The sequence below is a fragment of the Chlorocebus sabaeus genome, chromosome 23 (assembly GCF_047675955.1).
Source record: "Chlorocebus sabaeus isolate Y175 chromosome 23, mChlSab1.0.hap1, whole genome shotgun sequence".
Taxonomy (NCBI): Eukaryota; Metazoa; Chordata; class Mammalia; order Primates; family Cercopithecidae; genus Chlorocebus; species Chlorocebus sabaeus.
In genome coordinates, this window is record NC_132926.1 from 7,810,115 (window position 1) to 7,832,980 (window position 22,866).

At 46.8% G+C, this 22,866-nt stretch overlaps 1 long non-coding RNA gene across 2 annotated transcripts; it reads left to right on the top strand.

Annotated features, from left to right (window-relative positions):
- The first annotated feature begins 5,787 nt into the window (after window positions 1-5,787).
- On the top strand, window positions 5,788-21,892 carry LOC140709953 (uncharacterized). Of its 2 annotated transcripts, none has more exons than XR_012090780.1 (2): window positions 5,788-6,702; window positions 19,310-21,892. It is a non-coding gene; the product is annotated as an uncharacterized lncRNA (long non-coding RNA). The 2 variants fall into 2 exon arrangements; XR_012090779.1 differs by lacking the exon at window positions 5,788-6,702 and adding an exon at window positions 16,982-17,942.
- Window positions 21,893-22,866: the final 974 nt, after the last annotated feature.

Sequence of the window (22,866 nt, forward strand, 5' to 3'; positions counted from 1 at the left end):
TCATTAACAAAATCCATTATAGGTGTTCAGTTTAATATTTACAATTTTTATGGAAAAATCAGCAATGCACACACTTAAAAAGTGTTCATTTACCTTTGCATGAGCGCTTAAAATACATATTTCTAAGATGACATTTAAAAGTTATTCAAATATAACAGCAGCAAAAATATAGTTTGCAATTACCAAAGAACTAAACTAGAATCTATAAGTTATTCTCATGTTTACAATTGTGATTCTTTAATAAATACTGCTATCATGCAGCTCTATTGTAAGCTTTCTAGATTTGATTTAAACACACACGTATATATGGTCAGTTGTGGGAAGCTTTACCAGTTATATTCCACGCACTTTTGGGACAGAGTTCTAAAAGAGCCAGCCAGTCCACAAAACAGGTAGAAAAAAGTTACATTAACTGGGGCAAATAGGACGCTTATACAACATCCAAAATAGGTGAGATTCTGCAGCAAACTGGGAATACTACAGGGTTGGCTTGTTATCTTCTTTAGAACCAAGTTCATCTTAACAATTTAAGAAGGTGGACATTTCAACACCCTCAAGTGCATTTAGGTGACATGTTTCTTTTAAGTTAACTTGACTCCCTTGAATGACCTAGTTAGTAAACTAATCACTAGTAATTCGGTCACCAGGCAAATCAAGCCTGCAAGAAAGGAAGCCAATATTCAAAATGCCGTGTTACCATCTAAACCCATACAAATTAGTTTATTTTCAACGTTCATACGTAACTTCAGTAATGAGACGTCTAACTAAAGCAAGCTCCTCCAGCAAGACCAAGACAGCATCTCTTCTTTAAAGGCTTAGGTTTTACCCAGAATTCTTGATACATGGAATAGCCCATAACAACAGTTATTGCTCCTACAACACAGCCTTGGGCTGCCACATGCATGTGAATCAGATGAAGTGACATTTTAGTATTTCCCCTGCTCTTCAATGTGTGTAATCCATATACAACAATTGCTGCAAAACCTGCCATTCCAATGGGTACGAATGGGCCTCTTTGGCTTTTCGAATAAGTTTGGATCCCTGATCTTCATCATATGAAGAAAGCGAAACATCGGTGTCTGTTGATATAGTGATTGATTGAAGATTCTCCCTAGAGCAAGAAAACCTCTCACGACAACCGGCTTCTGATCCCCACCCACGCGCCCAGTCCTGCCGGCTTCTCCTATAAAGACCTTTTTATTTATTTTTTAATTGTTTTTTTTTTTTTTTTGAGACGGAGTCTCGCTCCGTTGCCCAGGCTGGAGTGCAGTGGCCGGATCTCAGCTCACTGCAAGCTCCGCCTCCCGGGTTTAAGCCATTCTCCTGCCTCAGCCTCCCGAGTAGCTGGGATTACAGGCGCCCGCCACCTCGCCTGGCTAGTTTTTTTTGGTATTTTTAAGTAGAGACGGGGTTTCACTGTGTTAGCCAGGATGGTTTCGATCTCCTGACCTCGTGATCCGCCCGTCTCGGCCTCCCAAAGTGCTGGGATTACAGGCTTGAGCCACCGCGCCCAGACCTTTTTAATATAGACAAATTAGTTGCTAAATTCAGAAACTGAAGTTACGCTTCTGGATATCTCTTGTAGCCAAAGAAGAAAAGGGTTTTAGAATCAGTAAAGATTTTATTATAAGCCTGCTATTAGCTTTCCCTTACTAGCAATTAAGGTTCACAGGAGAGGGAGAGGCCAGGGACAATGGCAAGGACCCAGATGCATCCAGGATGGTCTGGGCTCAAACTCAAGCCTCTGCCACTTCCCAGCCAGGTGACTCTGGGTTATGAACTCCTCACCCCGACTCTCGGAGTCCATTTCCATCAGATGGGAAAGGCCACCAGGACCTTGCTCCGCTATTACTGGGAAGATTCATTAAAATAAGGCTTGGACTAGGGCTAGAACACACATATTCAAAGCTAAATAAATACTGGTCATTTTAAATTAATGCTTATATGAGTTAGCCAAAAAACTACTTGACCAAAGTGAATTCAAACAAACATGCAATTTGGAAGAAAGCTAAGAACAACTTCGCCACAGCAAAAATACCACTGAAAAGCAACACCCCCAGTAGTGAGCACTGGAAACCCTGCAGATTAGTCTACCTCTATGCAAAGCATTTCCATAGTTTTCCCAGAGATTTTCTATTGTCTTTCAGTTGTAGTTTGAATTGATTTTATTTCATTTATTTATTTTTTTATTTTAGACAGAGTCTCATTCTGCCGCCCAGGCTGGAGTGCAGTGGCACAATCTCGGCTCACTGCAAGCTCTGCCTCCTGGGTTCACACCATTCTCCCGCCTCAGCCTCCCAAGTAGCTGGGACTACAGGTGCCCGCCACCATGCTCCGCTAATTTTTTTGCATTTTTGGTAGAGATGAGGTTTCACCGTGTTAGCCAGGATGGTCTCGATCTCCTGACCTCGTGATATGCCCACCTCGGCCTCCCAAAGTGCTGGGATTACAGGCGTGAGCCACCGCGCCCAGTCTGAATTTATTTTCAATAATTTTTTCTTGCTCTTCATTGTAATGGGAAATCTTAGGACACAGTAACTGTTCATTAATAAGAAAACAACTTAAATGGCCAAGAAAAGAGAAAATGCTTGAGACAATCTCTCCTACTAAGGTGATTTAAGTGAATTATGGAGTCTCACAAAATAGTATATATAGCATGAGCTCAGTTTTTTTTTTTTTTTTTTTTTTTTTTTTTTTGAGACAGAGTCTTGCCCTGTTGCCCAGGCAGGAGTGCAGAGGCATAATCCCCTCTCAGTTCACTGCAACCTCCGCTTGCAGGTTCAAGCAATTCTCCTGCCTCAGCCTCCCAAGTAGCTGGGACTACAGGCGTCTGCCACCGTGTTCAGCTAATTTTTGTATTTTTAGTAGAGATGGGGTTTCACCATGTTGACCAGGCTGGTCTCGAACTCCTGACCTTGGGATCCACCTACCTTGGCCTCCCAAAGTGCTGGGATTACAGGCGTGAGCCACCGCACCTGGCCAGCATGAGCTCATTTTTGAAAAGCACTGTGTCTGCAATAAAAGGGCACGGTGACATCCTGGCCAAGCACAGTGGCTCACTCCTATAATCCCAACACTTTGGGAGGTGGAGGCGGGCAGACCCCCTGAGGTCAGGAGTTCGAGATCAGCCTGCGCAATACGGTGAAACTCAGTCTCTACTAAAAATACAAAATTAGCCAGGCGTGGTGGCACATGCCTGTAATCCCAGGTACTCAGGAGGCTGAGGCAGGAGAATCGCTTGCCTGGGAGGCAGAGGATGCAGTGAGCCGATATCGCTCCGTTGCACTCCAGCCTGGGCAACAAGAGTAAATCTCCATCTCACTAAAAAAAAGGGCACGCACGGTGACATCCGTATCAAAGGACTGCAAGTGGGTGGAGAGCGAGGTGGGACTATGGGGGCTCCCTTTGCTTATTTTGCTTTCTTTCTATTTTACTGTTTCTGAGATGAGAGTGCATTACATTTGCCTTAGGAAATAAACTAAAAGACAAAGCTCAAATAATTTTTCAGGCACACCTGTAATCCCAGCACTTTGGGAGGCCGAGCTGAAAGAATTGCTTGAGCCCAGTTCAAGACCAGCCTGGACAACATAGTGAGACCTTGTCTCTAAAAAAATTTAGTCTTTTGATAAATGTTTTTAACATTAAAATATCTCTACTAAAAATACAAAAATTAGCTGGGCGTGGTGGCGTGTGCCTGTATTCCCAGCCATTCACGAGGCTGAAGCAGGAGAATCGTTTGAACACAGGAGGCGGAGGTTGCAGTGAGCCGAGACTACACCACTGCACTCCAGCTTAGACAACAGAGTGAGACTCCTTCTCAAAAAAAAAAAAAAAAAAAAAAAAAAAAAAGTAGTAGCTGACAAATAGGAAACGAGGATTTTCATTTCCAACCAATCACCATTTTGACCAATTATCAGTTTGTCCAGCTTGCTTGTGGTCTTTCGGCCATGTCCCCTGGAATCAGTGTGAAGGTGTGGCCCCAGAAATTACTCAAGCTTGGGAGTAATTTCTCCCAAGGCTAACGTACATTCCCCAAAATGTACATTTTGCGGAGCCCTGGGAGAGCCTCCAATGCTGCCCACCCAGCTCCAGGAGGGCAAAGTCCGGATTCTCCAGATCTGGGGGTCAGGCTGTATTTCTATGGGAAAACCACGCTTTCTATCCCACTTCAATTCCACCTGGGGTGTCCCAGCTCAGAATGACCCCTCCTCTCCCAGAGGCATATAGGGCGCCTGCACCATCATTTCCAGAAAGGTGTGAAGAGTCAGTTGTGAGGATGGCGGGGGAAATTTCTGTTGGAAGAAGAAAGGCTAGGGTAAGGTGGAAGAGCGTCATGGAAACGGATAGGTGGAGAAGTTGGGAGGATTCCTTGGTCCAGTTTCTATTGTATATTTTGCAAGTGAGTGTGAGTGTGTGTGCGTGAGAGAGAGGGCGTGAGAGAGAGCCCACCTGTGTGCTTCTGTATAAATGTGGGTGTGTTTTTGTGTCTGGGTCTGTTGAGTGTTCCTCTGGGCATCTTATGGTTATTTGCTTATTACGTGCATGTTTCTGTGTGTGTGATTGTGTCTGTGGGTTTGTGTCTGTCTGTCTGCTTACTCACATGTCCTTTTGGTTAGCTCTCTCTCACTGCGTGCATGTGTATAAGACTTGATGCCGGTGTTGGGGTGGGGGGCAAGGAATCACTTCTACAGACAAACAAATATGAGTACAGCCTTCGCCTCTGCTTGCTGGAACTCTCCAGAAAGTTTGTGCCTGATTTGGAAGAAGCTGGGGAGATGGACAAGACACGGCGTTACATTGAGCCATAAGGGAGGGAGAGGCTGGGTCTGGGAGTTGCAGCTGGAAAAACGGCATGAAATGAAGTGTCCGAATCCTTCCCCGTGTCCAAGCAGAGACTCTCCTGAAGGTATCCAGACTCCTGAGCATGATCCACAGGGGCCACCTGATGGGTCACTGATGATCTCTTACATCCCCCGCACTGTGCTTGCCATGGCTTCCCAAACACCCTTTGCTCTTCCAGACTCAGATCTTTGCTACAGACATGGCTTCGTCCTTCAGAACTTCGCTTAAACAGCCTCTCCTTCCTACTTCCCCAGAACTCGGCCTCCCTTGCCTGTATGCCCATAGGCCTGGCCACCCTTGCCTCTGTGCACTTCCATCCTTGCTGCCTCCACTCTCACCCCAGCAGGCCTGGGAGCTCCTTGAACCCGGGGTCCTGGCTTGTCTGATTTCGTACAATCAGAGCCCAGCACTTGGCTTAATGTAAGTACAATAGGTCAAGTCGGCAGCAGGGAGGGAGTGGGCTGAGCCCAGCAGACTTGGGTTCCATCCCTGCTCTGTCACGAGCTGACGTGGTCTGTCTCTTGCACTTGTTGGGCCTGGTTTCATCCCCTGGGAGGATGAGGAGGAGGTGGAGAGCACATGAGAACCACTTGCACACATAGGCCCTCAGCAAATGGCTCCCGTGGTTGTACAGAGGCTTACATGGAACGCTCTTTTTTTCTATCCTTCTCAAAATTACCCCCTAGAAAAGAGGGAGTTGTCTTTTGTATTGAGCTCTTGCAAAGTGCCTCATTTTTATGGAGAACTCTCTCAATTGCTTTATTTTGAACAGCAAAGAAATGTTTGGGGAATGTACATTAGCCTAAAACCACCTCAAACAACATGGGTTTAGAATTCTTAAAGAGATAATCTGACAGAATCTGTAAGAAAAGGAGTCAGAAACATTTTACACAGATTTAGCAATTCTTCCTCGGGGTATGACCTCAAATTACAAGTGCTGGATGTCATGGCAAATAAGCCTTTTAAAGCTCGGCTTGAAAAAGCAATGCTGAGTGGTTCTTTTGTGGAGAGCACGAATATACACAGACCCGCAGAATGAATACAAATCCCGGCTGTGCTCATGTCATGCAAATGGGATGGAGACCTTGTTTCCAGCGACAGCCTCAGATGTGGAAGCAAAAGGTGCTGGATCTCAGGGCAGTCAGATGGAAGAGAGAAGTAAGGTCTGAAAAACTAAACTGTACAAGGTAAAATGTGGCTCTGTGGAGCAGACTCTTTAAAAAGTTTCCAAATATTTTAAAATTATTTTATTTTAGTTTTCAGAGATGAGGTGTCACTCTGTCGCCAGGCTGAAGTGTAGTGGTGCAATCGTATCTCACTGCAGCCTTGAATTCCTGGCCTCATGCAATCTTCCCTCCTCAGCCTCTTTATGTGTGGCAAAAAACGGAGTAAAGCTGTTTGTTTACTCCATTGCAATGTGTATATGGAGAAAAGCGATGTCTCTAAATGAATATTATTATAAAATTGTAAGTAATTTTCTGTTTACTTCTACATTGCACAACTGAGCTAATACATTGAATAAGCGGGCCTTTTGCCTAGTTTATTGCCATGCCTAAAAGTTTATATATTCAACCAGGTCCAGCCACATGTTTTTTTTGGTTCCTCGAATTAGGAATGGAAGGCACTGCTTTATATTTGGGCATATGCAGGAGACTGAGCTTTTAAACCCTAATGAGAACTGACAAGAGGCTGAGTATCTGGGACCAGTTTGAAGATGTTTTCCCCCTTAGATTTGTCTCTGTATTTGGAGAAAGATAAAGAGGAACATTGAGAAAATGCTCTCCTAAGAAAGAAAGGAGAGAATTCCAGAGGAACTGCACAAACACCATCACGACATGGGAGAAGCAGCTGCTTTCTAAGGTAAGAAAGACAACTACGGCTCCATCTATTGGATACTCACCATGAAACTAGCATCGTGCCAAGCACGTTACCTAAATTACTGTTTCCCCTAATCCTACTTATAAAGCAGGCATTATTATTATTTGCACTTTACAGATAAAGAAACTGAGGTTTTAGAACTTGCCCACGTCCCACAGATAGGACTTGCTGAAGTCAGAATTAAGAACCAGGCCTGACCTCTTAATCACGGCCTTGTAGCAGCTCTTCTGAACATTTCCTACTGTTTGTGCAAAGTGATTACATCAGAAGGGCAGGAAAGTGTTCTAGGGAGGAACTGTAACTCAATCCCTCTGGTCACTCATCGTTTGCTGGGCCTTGTGGATCTTCCCACATGTTTCATCACTAGAGAGCTGGGGTCTCGAAGCCACTACTGCCGGCTGATAGGGAGGCCATGAAAGCAGTGGAGGGGAGTGAAGGGGCCTGGGGCAAGCAATCGGGAGAGGTGGTGGCTGTGGAAAGACAGAGTGCCCATCCCTCTCTCAAGGTGGGCGGAGATACTGCTCCAGCCCATTGCTATGTCATTCAAATCATGGGCCCACTATGACCACATCTTCAAATATTTTCAGAGGATAGACAGCCAGATTTTTGAGTGAAGGCTTATATTTAAGAGTCGATCGCTAGCTCAAATGAGTTTTTCCAAACCCATGTAGAAAGAAAAAGAAACACATGGGGTGCTGGAGCTGCCACTTGAGCTGCTGCACCGCCATCTCTGTGTCTGGACACTGCTGCAGCATGAGGCAGGTGGGAGAGCGCTGATGTCAGCATCCTAAAACGTATATTCACATCCCACCACTGCCTCTATGTACCTGGGTAGCCTTCCCAAGCCTCAGTTTTCCTGTCTGTAAAATGGGAAACACTGATCATCCTTACTTTATGGGTTGTTGAGAAGAGCAAGAACACACTTGAGTGTCTGAGGGACGTGGCAAACCTACCGTGGCCAGTGGAAAATTTTCGTTTCCCTGCTCCCTGTCACCTGTACTGCCTCCACAGTCTCCCTGATTGGAGCACCACTGTCTTCTTTCTGCCCCCTCTGGCAGAAATGCAGACATCTTTGAGCCCTGTTTTTTTTCTTTCTTTTTTTTTAAAGACTCTGCTTTCAGAGCTTTCCATTGGCTGGCTCCTTGCTCACATGCCACTTCTTCAGAGGGCAGGGGCGGTCTACCTTTTTGATGTTGCCACCCTCTCCTATGGCACACCATCGCCACGCTGCTACCACATTGCTTTCTCAGTAGCCTCATCGTGATCATGTTTATTTACTTGTTTCAGAGTTTATTGCCTGTTTTCCCAAGTAGAGCAAGAACCTCACGGATCTTTGTTCACTGTTGATTGCCAGCACCCAGAAGACTTGGCACATAATTGGCACTCAATGGATGTCCGCTGAATAAGTGAATGCATGCAGAGTGCTGTGTAAATATGAGATACAATATGATACCATGGCTATTAGGAGCTGTTTTCTTAGACAGCAGAAAGGAGGGAGGCTGCTTAGAGAGGGCTCTTGGGCTGGCCTGGAATCTTGCTTTAAATCAGCACCAGGTCATGCCCATTCCTTGCTCTTTTACCCAGTAAAATGTTTTTGCTTCAGAAGCTATTACAGAGATAGAGATAATGCCTCCTGGAACACAGATAGAATCAGAAATACAGAATTACACTTTAAGCAGGCTGAACATCTCACAAAATCAGGCAAGCCAGCCTGGGGGAGGCGGGGAGGCTGGACTCAGGGAAGGATGAAAGAAGAAGGGGACATCTTAGGGATGTCGAGGGCCCTGCTATCTGAGGAGGGAGCAACTGGCACTTTCACCCATTCCCTTCCTTCTCTTTTCCAACATTGGGGTCTCAGGTTTTTAGATTGTTTGAAGGACCCCTCACTATCTTCTGGCCTCTTGCAGTTTGGAGATGTGACTACCACCCCTTCTCAATGTTCTGTTACTCTTTCTGAGGACCTAAAAAGAAAGTCTGCATTGTTGCTACTTTGTGCTTAATACTGCCTCTGAAATTTGCTGACCTAGCTTTTGAACAGATTCTGCTGGGGCAGGAGTGTCTAGTGAGACTTAAAAGTTGTTTACTTTGACAATTTGTCTCTGCCTGTGACAGGTGCCACTTCCATTTCCATTAGTGAGCAAAAGTTTCCTTTTATTTTATTATTTATTTATTTATTTTGAGACAGAGTCTTCCTCTGTTAGCCAGGCTGGAGTGCAGTGGTGCGATCTCAGCTCACTGCAACCTTCGCCTCCCAGGTTCAAGTAATTCTTCTGCCTCAGCCTCCCAAGTAGGTGGGACTACAGGCACGTGCCACTACTCCCGGCTAATTTTTGTATTTTTAGTAGAGACAGGGTTTTGCCATGTTGGTCAGGCTGGTCTGGAACTCCTGACCTCATGATCCACCAGCCTAGGCCTCCCACAGTGCTGGGATTACAGGCGTGAGCCACTGCGCCTGGCCAAAAGTTTCCTTTTAGAATAAATGCTCTTATGCTTAAAAAAGAGGGAGGGTAGATGTATCTTAAAGGAGGGTATAAAGTAAGGAATTGCACATGTGGTATGTGGATGTGATACTCCCGCTTTTGGGGTGGGAGTGCGAACGGCTGGTGTTAAATGCAGCCCCACTGGACATGTTCTCAAACAACTCCAAAACGTGGCCCCGGGGCAACTTGCCAACTTTGTTTCCTTTTATTCCCCTTCACTTAGGATATTTGCCCCAAGCTTAACTCCTCCCTGCTTTTCCGTGCCCCTGCCTCTGGGCTTTACTCACTCTGTTCCCCCTCCTGGCCTGCCCTTCTTTCACATACATGGCCTACAAGATGCAACTCAGATTCAGCTGAACTACCGGACTCCCTTAACTCTTTGCACTGTCTTTACAATAATAACGGCTATTGTGTAAGCACTTCTTATTGGCCAGGCACTATAGGCACAGGGCATATTGAAGGTTGCAACAGTCAGAGAGATTTGTTCTTATTAAGGGCTGTGACCAGGACCTCAGCTGAAAGCAACAGGTGCTTAACCTCCTCACTCTTGGTCACCCTTGCCTTTTCTGTGCAGACTCAGTGTCACCTGGGTTTGTCTGCTGCTCTGACGATAGGGAAGTCCTTTTTACTTCTTTTCTTTTCTTTTTTTTCTTTTCTTTTTTTTTTTTTTGAGACAGAGTCTCACTCTGTTGCCCAGGCTGGAGTGCAGTGGCGTGATCTCAGCTCACTGCAACCTCCAACTCCCCGGTTCAAGCAGTTCTCCTGCCTCAGACTCCCAAGTAGCTAGGATTATAGGTGCACGACACCACGCCTGCTTAATTTTTGTATTTTTAGTAGAGATGGAGTTTCGCCACGTTGGCCAGGCTGGTCTCAAACTCCTGACCTCAGGTGATCCTCACACCTCAGCTTGCTGGGATTACAGGTGTGAGTCACTATGCCCGACCTGGGAAAGCCCTTAAAGACACCTTTGTGAATCACTCTCCAACCGTGGAGGGGCTGGCATGTTTCTTGGATTCTGTGAGCCTCGAGCCAGATTTTGTTGACACTCTCCTGATATTCAAGCTGGGTGGGGCTGCAGACCTTTAGTGGGAATATGTAACAAAGAGGTAAGTATACTAATTGTTTCAGGGGACAAGTCCTCACTTACCTTCGAATCCTTGTAAAGGTGGGGTTCCCACTGGGGGCGCTGTCCCAGAGTAGTAGAATAGCCAGAGCTTGAGTTTTCTCTCCATAGGACCCTGGGCAACCTTCTCCAGCTCTTGGAGCGTCAGTTTCTTCAGCTGTCAAACAGGGCTGCTGGGAGGCTGAAGTGCAATCAAGAAAATAAAATGTCTGACCCTGGGCCTTCACATAGTAGGTCCTTCATTCATCCCAGCTGGCTTTCTGCTCACCTCTTCTCATCCTCCCTGCCCGTGGCTTGCGTGGCACATTCCCACATGCACAGGCCATTCAGACTGTTCGGATAGACGCCTCTTTCACTAGCAGGAGACCCTTGAGCAACCGACTCCTGAAACCTCACTTTCCTAATCTGTGAAATGGCGATGATCATCTATTTATCCCCAAGGCTTGTTACGAGCGTTAATAAGATAATGTGGGATTCGTAAATAGTACCTGGCACATAGAAAATTATCTCTTACAAGACATGCCTCTAAACCACCTCATTCATCAACCAAATCTGAGCCATCCAATCCCCTTTAACTTGTTGTATTTTTTCTGTCTTTCTTGCTTACAGTCAGTCACAAAAGCATTTCAAATTCCACAGTAAGTACCAGGTATGAAGATGCAGAGATAGGAAGGAAATCTATGTACAAAGTTGAGGGCTCCTAACAGCTTGAATGATCGAACATGGGACAAAGACATGGACAATCTGACTTAAATGTGTAATTCACCTGAAGATCTCTTCAAAGTCCAATTTTTTTCACTTTGTTCCAAATGTTATCAAGACAAACAGGTGCTCCTAAACTGGGAAAATCCAGGTGACAGTGAAATGAAAAAAAATGTTCAGTTCAAGGCCTCATGTACCTATTTTACATCCACTGAGGGCCTTTGGACCCAAAGTTGAAAGGTCATCTTGGTGTGTGTGTGTCCAGTCTTACCGGCAAAGGCAGACATGGGAGGAAGTGCTCTTGGGGGAGCTCCCTGGTGCTGAGAGAGGTGGTGCTGCAGGAAGGAAAGAGGAGAAGTCAGAGCAGTTCCAAAAAGGCAATAGCCAAGACACTGATGTGGCAGAATGAGCATTTCTGGTCAGACTCCAATAGCTGACCTTGGAAACCATGCTCTGGGGCATCATTTAGGATTTGTCATTTGCAAGCGCGGGAACAGACATTTTCTGGCCAAGGGGAGAAGGAACATACTGGAGGGATGTTGAGCAGCCATAAAGTGGACAGAAAGGTACATTCGGAAAAGGGCAGAAACTGGAGTCCTCTGGGGCTTCTGAGGACCAGAACTGCTGGACAGCCTCATCGGTGATGGGATGTGATGGGCTCCAAGGGCTTGTGTTTTTTCTTTCTCTGCATCACTTGGCTTACAATTCCAAGTCCAGGGAGAGAGACCTCGACTGTTCTAGCTGAGATCACATACCCACCCAAGCCTACAAGGTGAGTGGCGGGCACTTTGGGTGACAGCGACCCAATAACCGCACCTAGAAAAGGAGGGTACTTCTCCAGCTAGAAATGAGAGTATACAATGATGTGGGACTACTATATCCAGTGCAGTGTCTAGCACGGTGAGTGGGCCAGCTCCTGGAGAGTGACAAAGAATGACGGTTCACTGCCTTTTGATCCCGTATTTATTAGCTTTTAGTCTAAGCCAGGCCCTGTGTTAGGTGCTAGGAGAAAAGGTGAATGAATGAAGGAGCCCAAGGCTGTGAACGGGTTCTTTGATGCCAATTCCCTGCCTCTAGGAGTGAATTTTCTAGAGCGAGGGAGGTCTGAAATCAGAGACAGCTAGAGGATGGGAGTGGGCCCCAGGGGCTGCCCATAATAGGTCCTTCTTGATGTTTGCTGAAGGGATGGATGTCAGAACAGCAAGGACAGAAAGAGCCTTGCTTAGGGGAAACTGCGAGAAGTGGCTGCCCCAGGCCATTTTTATTCCCACACCAACGGAGTCTCAAGACTTGCTTGGCTGAGACATCTTCACAAAGACATTGTCAAAGCCTAGAATTTTTGGCAAACACAGGGACAAATCAGGCCTAGGGAGGCACAGGCCAAAAGCCTCGCTTTAGGAGGTTGACCCTGGAGGAAGTGGTCTCACCTGTCCCTCCCCAGCAGTCATCTGTCAGGAGCCCCATGTCCTGATGGCAGGGTGACAGGGCACACAGTAGGCTCCGCACGTGGTCATGGAAGGAAGGAAGAGACGGGAGGAAGGGAGGGACAGAAGAAATGCATAAGCAAGAAGAGAAGGAACTTCAAAATGAACAAGTAATGGGAATATGGAAAACTGAATATACAAATGAATTATGAGAGGAGAGCAGGCAGGCAGCAGGAAATGGAAGAATAAATGTACGCAGGTTTAAGAGAAGCCAGACCCTACTATTTACTAGCTGCATGATCCCAGGCTCATCCTATTACTTAGCCTCTGGGGCTTCATTTTCCTCATCTGTAAAATGGGCCTAATTCTGGCACCTCTCCCAGAAGGTCATGGTGAGGACCACACGAGGGGATAGATGCTAAGTCCTTGGCTCGGCGGGAGAGCTCAGAGCATGTCAGGTATTGTCACTAACAGGCTGCAAGATGGAAGTGAATGAATTAATGAATAAAAGAAATGAGGAGGAGGGAGAGAGGATCAGGAGAAGACAGTGGAGGGCCTTCATCTGGTTCTCTCTCTATCTTTTGTGGCCAGCCAGGGCTACAGACTGTCAGCCTCACAGACAGGGTACCTCTCCCTCCCTGCCCAGGCCCGGCCTGTTTGATTTCAGGAGGAAGATAAGATGCCTGCACTGCTTTTTCATCTCCTGCGTCTCCAGCCCTTCCCCCATTTCACCACCCCCTTGGCAATTGGGGCCTTCAAAGTCCCTGCTGGCTCCAGATCTGTAGATAATCGTTTGCTGTAATCCTACCCAGGAAAGGAGCTGATAAAGTCCAGATGGAGTGTGAGGTCTTCAAACTCACTTTCCCTGCCCAGATAACGCTGCTGGGGCCTCTCAGGAGTCCCCTTCCCTCTTGGGGGGAGAGGCAACGCGGGCAGTGGTTGTGTAGCACATGCACTGTAGTAACTGACTTGTTTATTAGGAAAACCTCTCAATTTCCTGTGCATGGTTCAGGGAGGGTGGGTGGATGGAGAAGGAGCACTAGATCTGAAGTCAGAACAGATTGGGCTCCAATTCAAATGGCAGCATGAATCCCCATTTTCCAGAGTACTGGGAGCATTCAGGGATGCACTGGACATGGAAAGATCTGGGCCAGGGGGAAGGCTCAGGCCTTACCTTTGTTCGGTGAGGGTCTGGCACGTCGGTCAGACATCCCCAGGTGGCCCAGGGAGGCTCTCCTTGCACCTGAGCCACAGGACCGAGACAAGCTGGGTCCCGGACCTACCCACAGGAGGCAGCTATAAGATCCTGCCTTGCAGTTAGACAGGCCTGGTTTGATTTCAGCCCTTTCCTTCACTGACTGTGTGACCTTGGGCAGGTTGCCAGAGCTCTCTGGGCTTCAGTTTCCTCATCTGTAAAGGGTGTGCTAATAATCCCCACCTCAGCGGCTGGTTGAAAAAAGTCAAATGAAATAGCAGACAAGAAAGCACGCTGTGATTAGGAAAACATGCAAAAGCAAGAGGCTACTCTTCTCGCCGCTATCAAAGTGAAGAGGCCATGTGGTTAGACGTGGTCAGGGGATGCGGGAAAGGTCCACCCACATGCTCAAGACCCAGTGCTCCCGGCCACGGTAACCTCCATCGGCCCATCTGATCCCTGAGCTCCCCTGAGGAGGTCCAGAGGCCTGACTTTCCAGGTCAGGGTGTCGCCCTGGGCTGTGGGGTGGAGGCACAGGGCAGTGGCAGCTCTGGACATGCTCTGCAAAGGGTGAGGGATCAGGGGTGGGCTAGGGGCCCCCGAGGGGGAGGCCTTTGACTTAACATGATTCCCCCACCTCACCCCGCTTTGACTTTCTATCCCTTTCATAGACCCATTACGTAAATCCATCCAGATTGAAGATCTGACCCTACCTACTTCTAAGAGGATTTAGGGTATTTTAAGATTAAAATACAGAGCGAAATAAGACTTTTAAAGAGGTTGTCAGGCCGGGCGCGGTGGCTCACGCCTGTAATCCCAGCACTTTGGGAGGCCGAGGCGGGCGGATCACAAGGTCATCAGATCCAGACCATCCTGGCTAACACGGTGAAACCCCGTCTCTACTAAAAATACAAAAAATTAGCCGGGCGTGGCAGTGGGCGCCTGTAGTACCAGCTACTTGGGAGGCTGAGGCAGGAGAATGGCGTGAACCCGGGAGGCCGAGCTTGCAGTGAGCTGAGATCGCGCCACTGCACTCCAGCCTGGGCGACTGAGCGAGACTCCGTCTCAAAAAAAACCATAAAAAACCAAAAGAAGTTGTCTGCTGCTCAATCTCCTAGTGAGAAAAATGCAATAGAAACTACAAGAGATGCCCTTTGTACTTACCAGATTGGCAGAGATGAGAAGCCTGATAATACTCTGAGTCGGTGAGTTTGCAGGGGAGCAGGCATGCTCACCACTGTTTGACACAGGGAAACATATGTACAGCCTCTTTGGAAGGCAACTGGGTTACAGTTGTTAAAATTAAAATGTGCTTTTTTCTGGACCCTGCAATTGTAGCATTTTATCTCCCAGTTATACCTGCAAACATGGGCAAAGGCGTGAATACAAGGAGTTTCGCCCCAACATTTTGGGAGGCCAAGAGAGGCGGATCACTCGAGGTCAGGAGTTTGAGACCAGCCTGGCCAACATGGTGAAACCCTGTCTCTGCTAAAAAATACAAAAAGATTAACCGGGTGTGGTGGTGGGCGACTGTAATCCCAGCTACTCGGGAGCCTGAGGCACGAGAATTGTTCGAACATGGGAGGCGGAGGTTGCAGTGAGCTGATATCACGCCACTGCACTCCAGCCTGCGCAGCAGAGCGAAAGTCTTAATAAAAAACCAAAAAACCAAAAAAAACCCAAGAATTTTAATCGTATAATTACACATGGAGAAAAACATGAAAAGTACCTAAATGCCTATTATTAGGGAACTGGATTAATAAAATACATCGTAGTCTTTCACAGAAACATAACACAGTCTAGGGCATGTATAGTATGCTCTTCTGGGTGTGTGTAGCGGAGATACACAGAGGTTTGTGTGTGCACAAACAAGCTTTGAACTGACTACAATAATTGCGTCCAGAGAGGGAAGCTGAATGCCTGGGGCTCACAGGTGAGAGGAGATTTACACATCACTATATTTTAAAACTGTCTGAACTTTTTACTCTACGTATGTATGAATTATGTATGTATGAACTATGTATGTATGAATTGTAAAATAAATACATTTCTAAAGATGCTCCTGTCAAATAAAAAAAATCAAGAAAATATCAACAATCAAAACCAGAAAACACACACACACACACAGACAACACATCTGAAATTCCCCTTAGAACGGCACAGCAGTTTGCCTACTCAGACACTCAATAAATATTAAAAACAAAGTTTTGAATTACCTCATGAAGGAAGCAGAGTAAATGTTCTCTGGCACTTGAACTGAACAGATTTATAATACTTGTGCAATACATTTTGCTGTCAGTTTGCGGATACAAAGAAAAAATGGCAAACAGGTTACGCTACATAGTTTGCATTTTCTGACATCAGAAAGTCCATACATTAGTCTACTGAGATAACATTTCTCTTGAACCAACAAGCAATTAGCAGCTTTCCCCTTGCTCTCTGGACCCTCCCCAAAAACCTGAAATACTGATGGGTGTGGTGTCACTCTGTGAGTCTCAGTTCCCTGATCAGCAAAACAGGCAAAATAACCTTTGCATGGTGTTGTGAGGAATAATTGGAAACATGTGGATACCAGCACATTGCAGAAACTTTGAAGGCACACAATAGGCATTAGTTTCTCTCCCTTCCTTTAAACACTGGAAAAGACTAATTCTTCTAAGCCAATGACATTTACCTTCATGTCTCACATTTACCTTCATGTCTCACTTGATATAGCAAATTTCAGTGCAGTTACAATGACTATTTTACCTCTGGACTAGTGGAAAATGGTCATCCTTATTCAGAAATGAGGGTGCTGTCTTCCTGGAAACAACCAGCCAAGCCTGATTACATGTAGCAACTATGAATTACACATTGTAGAATACTGACATTACTTTTCAGTTCTTGTCTAGAACTGACATTATTTTACAGTTTTTTATATTCAATGGAAACTTGGCTAAGTTGACTACTCCTCACTGATATAATTAAGATTTTCTATTCAGGTGCTCTGGGTTCCAGGTTTTTTCTAGGAGAGTCATGTTATATTCAGATGCATTTAGGCTGGATGTGGTGGCTCTTGCCAGTAATTCCAGCACTTTGGGAGGCTGAGGCAGGTGGATCACATGAGGTCCAGAAGTTCAAGACCAGCCTGGGCAACACGGCAAAACCCCTTCTCTACCAAAAATGCAAAAATAAGCCAGACGTGGTGGCACATGCCTGTAATCCTAGCTACCTGGGAGGCTGAGGCACAAGAATCACTTGAATCTGGGAGGTGGAGGTTGCAGTGAGTTGAGGTTGCGCCACACTGCACTCCAGCCTGGGTGACAAAGTGAGACTCCATCTCAAAAAAAAAAAAAAAAAAAAAAAAAAAGAAGATGTATTTAGCTGCAAGCAATGGCAACCCTAACTCAAGGTAAAACAGAGTGAGCTTTAGGTACAATTGATTCAGCAGCCAAATGATCACATCAGAAACCCAGGTTTCTTCCATGTTTCTTCCATCTTTCCAGTCTGCTATCCTTAGGGCTGGCTTTACCCTCAAGTTGGTAGCAAGATGGCTGCTGCAGATCCAGGGTTCCATCTAAACACTAAAACATCCTGAGGAAGAAAAGAAACCATCATTTTTCCTAGTTCTGTCTTAGGAGCAACAACACTGAAGAAGTTGCTCAGTACACTTCTCACATCATAGGCTGGAGATGGGTCACATGCTCATTCCTAAACCAATCATGGAAAAGAGCATGGGTTACCTTTGGACCAATCAGGCTTACGCTGGAGCTGGGGGGTGGGCTGGCTGCTGGGGAGCTGTGGAGTGCACCTGCTGGATTGTCACGTGCAGACAGATTTTAAAATGGCTTCCAGTGATCTTTATCTCTCAAACCTTTGTGTAATTCTCTCCTTTTAAGTGTGGGTGGGACCTTTGGTTTCTAACCAAGAAAATATGACAAAAGTGATGAAATGTCACTCCTATGATTACCTTACATTGTGAAAGTTTCCGTCTTGCTAACTGACTCACTCTAGAGACTCTCTTTGCTGGCTTAATGAGGTGAACAGCCATCTTGGAAAGACTATATGGCAAGGAGAAGCTGCCTCTGGGAGCTGAGAGCACCCTCTAGCTCACAGCCAGCAAAATGCTGAGGCCTTCCCTCTTCCAACCACAAGGAAATGAATTCCGCCAACAGCCCAAGTTAGTTTGGAAGTGAAATCTTCCCCATCAAGCCTCCAGATGAGAACACAGTCCCGTCAACACCTTGACTGCCATCTTGAGAAGATCTTAAACAGAAAATCCCGCTAAGTGGTGCCTGGTTTCTGGACCTACAGAAACAGTAAGAAAATACATGGGTGTGTTTGTTTTAAACTACTAAATATGTAGTAAGTTGTTACGCAGCAATAGAAAACTAATATAGTCAGTATCTTTTTTGTCTTAATGATAGTGACAATAATTTAAGTTTTTAAAAAAGTTTTGTGACAATGAGGAAGAAAATAGCTCTGTGTGGAGAAATATGTTGAAAAGAGCTTTGGAGCAAGGGGTCTTCCCTCAGGGGCTGGGTGGCAGCAGGTGGCAAATTCTCAGAGGATATGGGAAACTGCTCTGTAAAAAAAAAAAATATGGAGCAAGCTCAGAAGGAATTTGAGCTTCCAGGAGCTTTGGGAACAGAGAGAGTGAAGGAGGAGAGTCTGAGTCATCAGGGATGATGGAGAGTGTGCACTGCAGGAGTGGCCTTGACTTGCATCCCCCTCAAGCATTTGGTAAGTTCACATATGCTTCATGTGAGTGCCCAGCAGTGGGTCAGGCAAAGAGGAGCCCAGTTTGACTTCTGTGTTGAGCAGGTACAGAAAGAGGCAGAGGTCCGGCGGCGGGCCCTGGAGAACCAAAGCTCCCATCACACCATCTCCTCAGTAGGGGCAGAGTGTGTCAATTCTCTAGGGCTCCCATAACGAAATACCACAAACTGTAAGACAGTGGCTTCAGCAACACAATTTATGGTGTTACAGTTCTGGAGACTGGAAGTCTGAGATCAAGGTGTTGGTGGCGTTGGATCCTTCTGAGGGTTCTGAGGAAGGAACTGTTCTATGCTTCCTGCCTAGCTTCTGGGGGCTGCTGGCAGTCCTTAACATTCCTTGGCCTGCAGCAGCACCATCCCAATCTCTGCCTTCATCTTCCCATGGCATTCTCCCTGTTTGTGTGGGTTCGAGGGGTGGGGCAATCTCCAAATTTCTCTTTCTAATAAGGATGGCAGTTACATTGGATTAGGGGTTCACCCTACTCGGATGTGGCTGTACCTTAGCTAATTACATCTACAGCAACCTATTTCCAAATCAGGGCACATTCCAAGGTACTGGGGGCTGGGACTTCAACATATAAATTTGGTTGCCAATCTCCATAACGTGGAGGTTGGCAGGAATCTGGGGTAGCACTAGATTTCCACCAGGTATGGACTTGGGTTAGAACAGGTAATTTGAGCTTCATTTGAAGAGGTCGATAGGGCCTAACTGACATCACTGTGTGAAGAAACTTTCCAGGGTTTGTCTGAAATAGCTCAGACATAACAGTATTCTTAGGAGCAGCTGCTTCCTCAAAGCATTCTGCAAAATGCCCAAAATAACCATTTCCCTGAGAACAGTATCTCCTGCTGTCCCATAGCCCTGCCATGCCATCTTTTTAACTGTGATTTGTGTCTCATCTATCCAGCGGCAAGGAGAAAGTGCTTGAACTTCGCTCTCTTGGTGGGGAAAAAGTCTTGCTGCCGAGGTCAGGGATGAAGAGGCCAGCCTCCCTGGAGACAGGATTGGATGCTCCCACACTTCCTGGATGCCGCTGTCAAATGGCGCAGCCCAGGGCTTCCTTGCCAGAGATGAGTAACCTTTGGGTGGTTCCGGTTCTTCTCTTATCTGGAGACCCAGCCACGAAGACAACAGGTCTAACTGACTGCAATTAACCATCTACATGTCCTTTTTGAAGAGCACTCTTGCTTAAATTCTCTGACTGACTCATTTTCTTCTGTGACAACACAGGCTAAAAGGTGGTATTTCAAGGGAGAATGAGGCAGAGCTTATTCCATTATCAACAATTCGACTCAGCACGTGCTGAGGAGATAGAGGCAGTGTCCTTGGAGGTAGAAAAGACACTCGTTCTTGTCTCTATGAAAGACAGCTTTCGCAAATTGATTTCTCCCTCCCTTCACCTTTCCCTTTCTTTCTTTCTCTCGCCTTCCACTTAGTGTGTGCCAGGCACTAAATTCACAGAATGTTAGAACTATAATGATCTTAGAAACTATCTAACAAGATTTCCAGATAGGGGAACTGAGGCTCAGAGAAGGGAAGCAACGTGTCCAAAGATACACAGTTTTGTGAATACCAAACTGAATTCCAGGCTCGGGGGTTACTTTAGGACCATCATGAATATTTTGGGAAGAGATAACCCACATTGGATTTTGCTGCAAAGAAGAGCTATGAAAAGTTCTTCTCTATTCACCACCACGGCCCTCCCCCGCCCCTTCTGCCCCGCCCAGATAGTGATCTGGTCAATCGATTGGTTTCCGAATTCGCTTTTTAAGACGCTAGCTTTCTTTCTTTGTTTTCTCATTGGAACTGAGATGTTTTTCTAAAGAACAACAACTCTGGAGATGTGCCTGGTACAAACCTAGAATAAAGGCAGAGAAAGAGCCAATGGCAAGAAGATTCATTACACAACAATAACAACAACAAAACAAGCGAACAAAGCAGCAGCAGCAGCAACAACAAAACCACGGTGTTTGTTGGCAAAAGCTGGTGGGGCTCAGGTTCTGAAATCGGGTTCTGATTTCAGGTTCTCTGGAAGAGCGGCCCAACCTCTGTGAATCTGGATGGAAGCCACTCAAAGTCAGCCACTACATTCACCTTACAAATGGCCTTGGCCCAAACTTACTGTCACATGACACTGAGCAACAAGCCCAGAGCCGTGAGTCCCTGGCGTGCTTCACAAGGCGGGCTTCGGGCTTCGTGGAGACGATGAGCCGAGATTCCAATGCCACACGGGTTCTCCACTTCATCTCGCTGTGCCATGGCACAGATGGACCTGTTACAGGTCAGTACCAGTCTTCCCTACCCTGGTTTACTTTCAGCCAGAATTCCCTCCTTGGTCTCGGCTGAAGAAGGGTGAGAGTAGCAGCTGTGTTCTTACGCAAGAACTTTGGAGTCAGTCCCAGGTCGGAATTCCAGCTCTGCCACTACTGGTTGTGTGATCTAACACACGTTACTCAAGCTCCTCATGCTTCAGTTTCCCCACCTGTTTCACGGTGGTAATAACAGTACCTGGTTTATTGTGAGGATGAAATGAAATGAGGTATGGAAAGCACAGTGCCTGGAAGCTGGAGGTGGCTCAGTAAGCACTGATTCCTTCCCCACTCCAGGCCCCAGAGAATGCACTAGACCCATGGACTCACAGCTGCAAGTCACTGGCGATGATCCTTTCCACCACGACTGCAAGAGCTTTCATGTGGCTCAGGCATCCTCCAGGGAGCTGGCTAAAAATGGAGACTTCCGGATTCCACTCCCGGAAGATCTGATTTAGCAGATTTGGGTTGGGGCCCAGGCATGTTTCCGCATCTTAACCAGATTCTGAGGGACCCATGAGGCACACGTTGAGAGACCTCTGCGTATAGTCAACCTGTGACTGCAAGAGGGGAAGGGTCGTGTCACCTCTGCCTGCTTCACTGTTTTTCCCCAGGGGAGTGTGTGACACATGATAGGGGCTCCTGGGCCAAATCTCTTAAAATGAAATGAAATCAGCCAGGCTCAGTGGCTCACACCTGTAATCCCAGCACTTTGGGAGGCCGAGGTGGGTGGATCACCTTAGGCCAGGAGTTCAAGACCAGCCTGGCCAACATGGTGAAACCCCATCTCTACAAAAAACTAAAAAATTAGCTGGGTGCGGTGGTGGGTGCCTGTAATCCCAGCTACTTGGGAGGCTGAGGCGGGAGAATCACTTGAACCTGGGAGGCAGAGATTGCAGTGAGCCGAGATTGTGCCATTGCACTCTAGCCTGGGCAACAAGAGTGAAACTCCATCTCCAGAAAAAAGAAAAAAGAAAAAAGAAATCTCTAGTTCAGAGGCCCCAAACTCAAGTGGTCACAAAATCAGCAGGCTGGGAGGAACTGTCAACTACTGGGACTTAGGCTTCCTGAAGAGGTGGTAGCTGCTACCCAGCTCCTGCCCACATCTGCCCTCTTGGACAGCAGGCCCCGCATTGTCAGATTTCCCAGATTTTTGCAAAAGAATAAAAAAAATGTAGAAATTAGTGTTGGATCTCCTAATTTTTACAAGTTGGAAATAATTGACAACTAATTTTTTTAAAAAGCCGGGCGCGGTGGCTCACACCTGTAATCCTAGCACTTTGGGAGGCTGAGGCTGGCGGATCACCTGAGGTCAAGAGATTGAGACCATCCTGTCCAACATGGTGAAACTCCATCTCCACTAAAAATACAAAAATTAGCTGGGCGTTGTAGCGTGCGCCTGTAGTCCCAGCTACTCGGGAGGTTGAGGCAGGAGAATCGATTGAACCTGGGAGGTGGAGGTTGCAGTAAGCCGAGATCATGCTGCTGCACTCCAGCCTGGCGACAGAGCGAGACTCTGTCTCAAAAAAACAAAAACAAAAACAAAAAAACCCAAGAAACACACACAAAAACAAACAAAATAGAAAACAAAACAACAACAAAAAACTCACTTATGGGCCAAACGAGACATGTTTGTGGGCCTGACTTGGCCCATGGGCTGCCAATTGGTCATCTGGGGTCTGATCCCACATTCTCATGTGACGGAAGAAGAAACTGGAGAGAAACTGGGGACCCAAGAGGGGATGGGAGTTACCGAAGCTGCGCAGTCAGGGGAGCCTTGGAGCCAGGATTGGACTCTGCTTTTGCTCTGCAGTGGTCGGTGCCTTTACCAGGCACAGAACGGCAGGGAAGTCTCTGCCTCCAGAAGCATCCACAGGGCTTCCCCTAAGCCAGGTCTCCAGGCTCTCTGGGTCGTCTCCCTAGTCCTGCTCAGCCACCACTGGGAGATGAGGAGAAGGCCTCTGGGGCCGAGGCCAAGCCTGCAGTGGAGCTTACTCATTGCCCCGCTGCCACCTTCGCCTTTGATGTCTGGATGTTCCAGTTCTGGCACCCGGGAGGCCGTGGCACCAGGCTGCCTGCCCCTGCAGCATCCTCACACCAGAGCAGCTCTTGGCAGGGTTTTCCGGGGACTTCAAAGGTGGAAAATTGCCCTGGG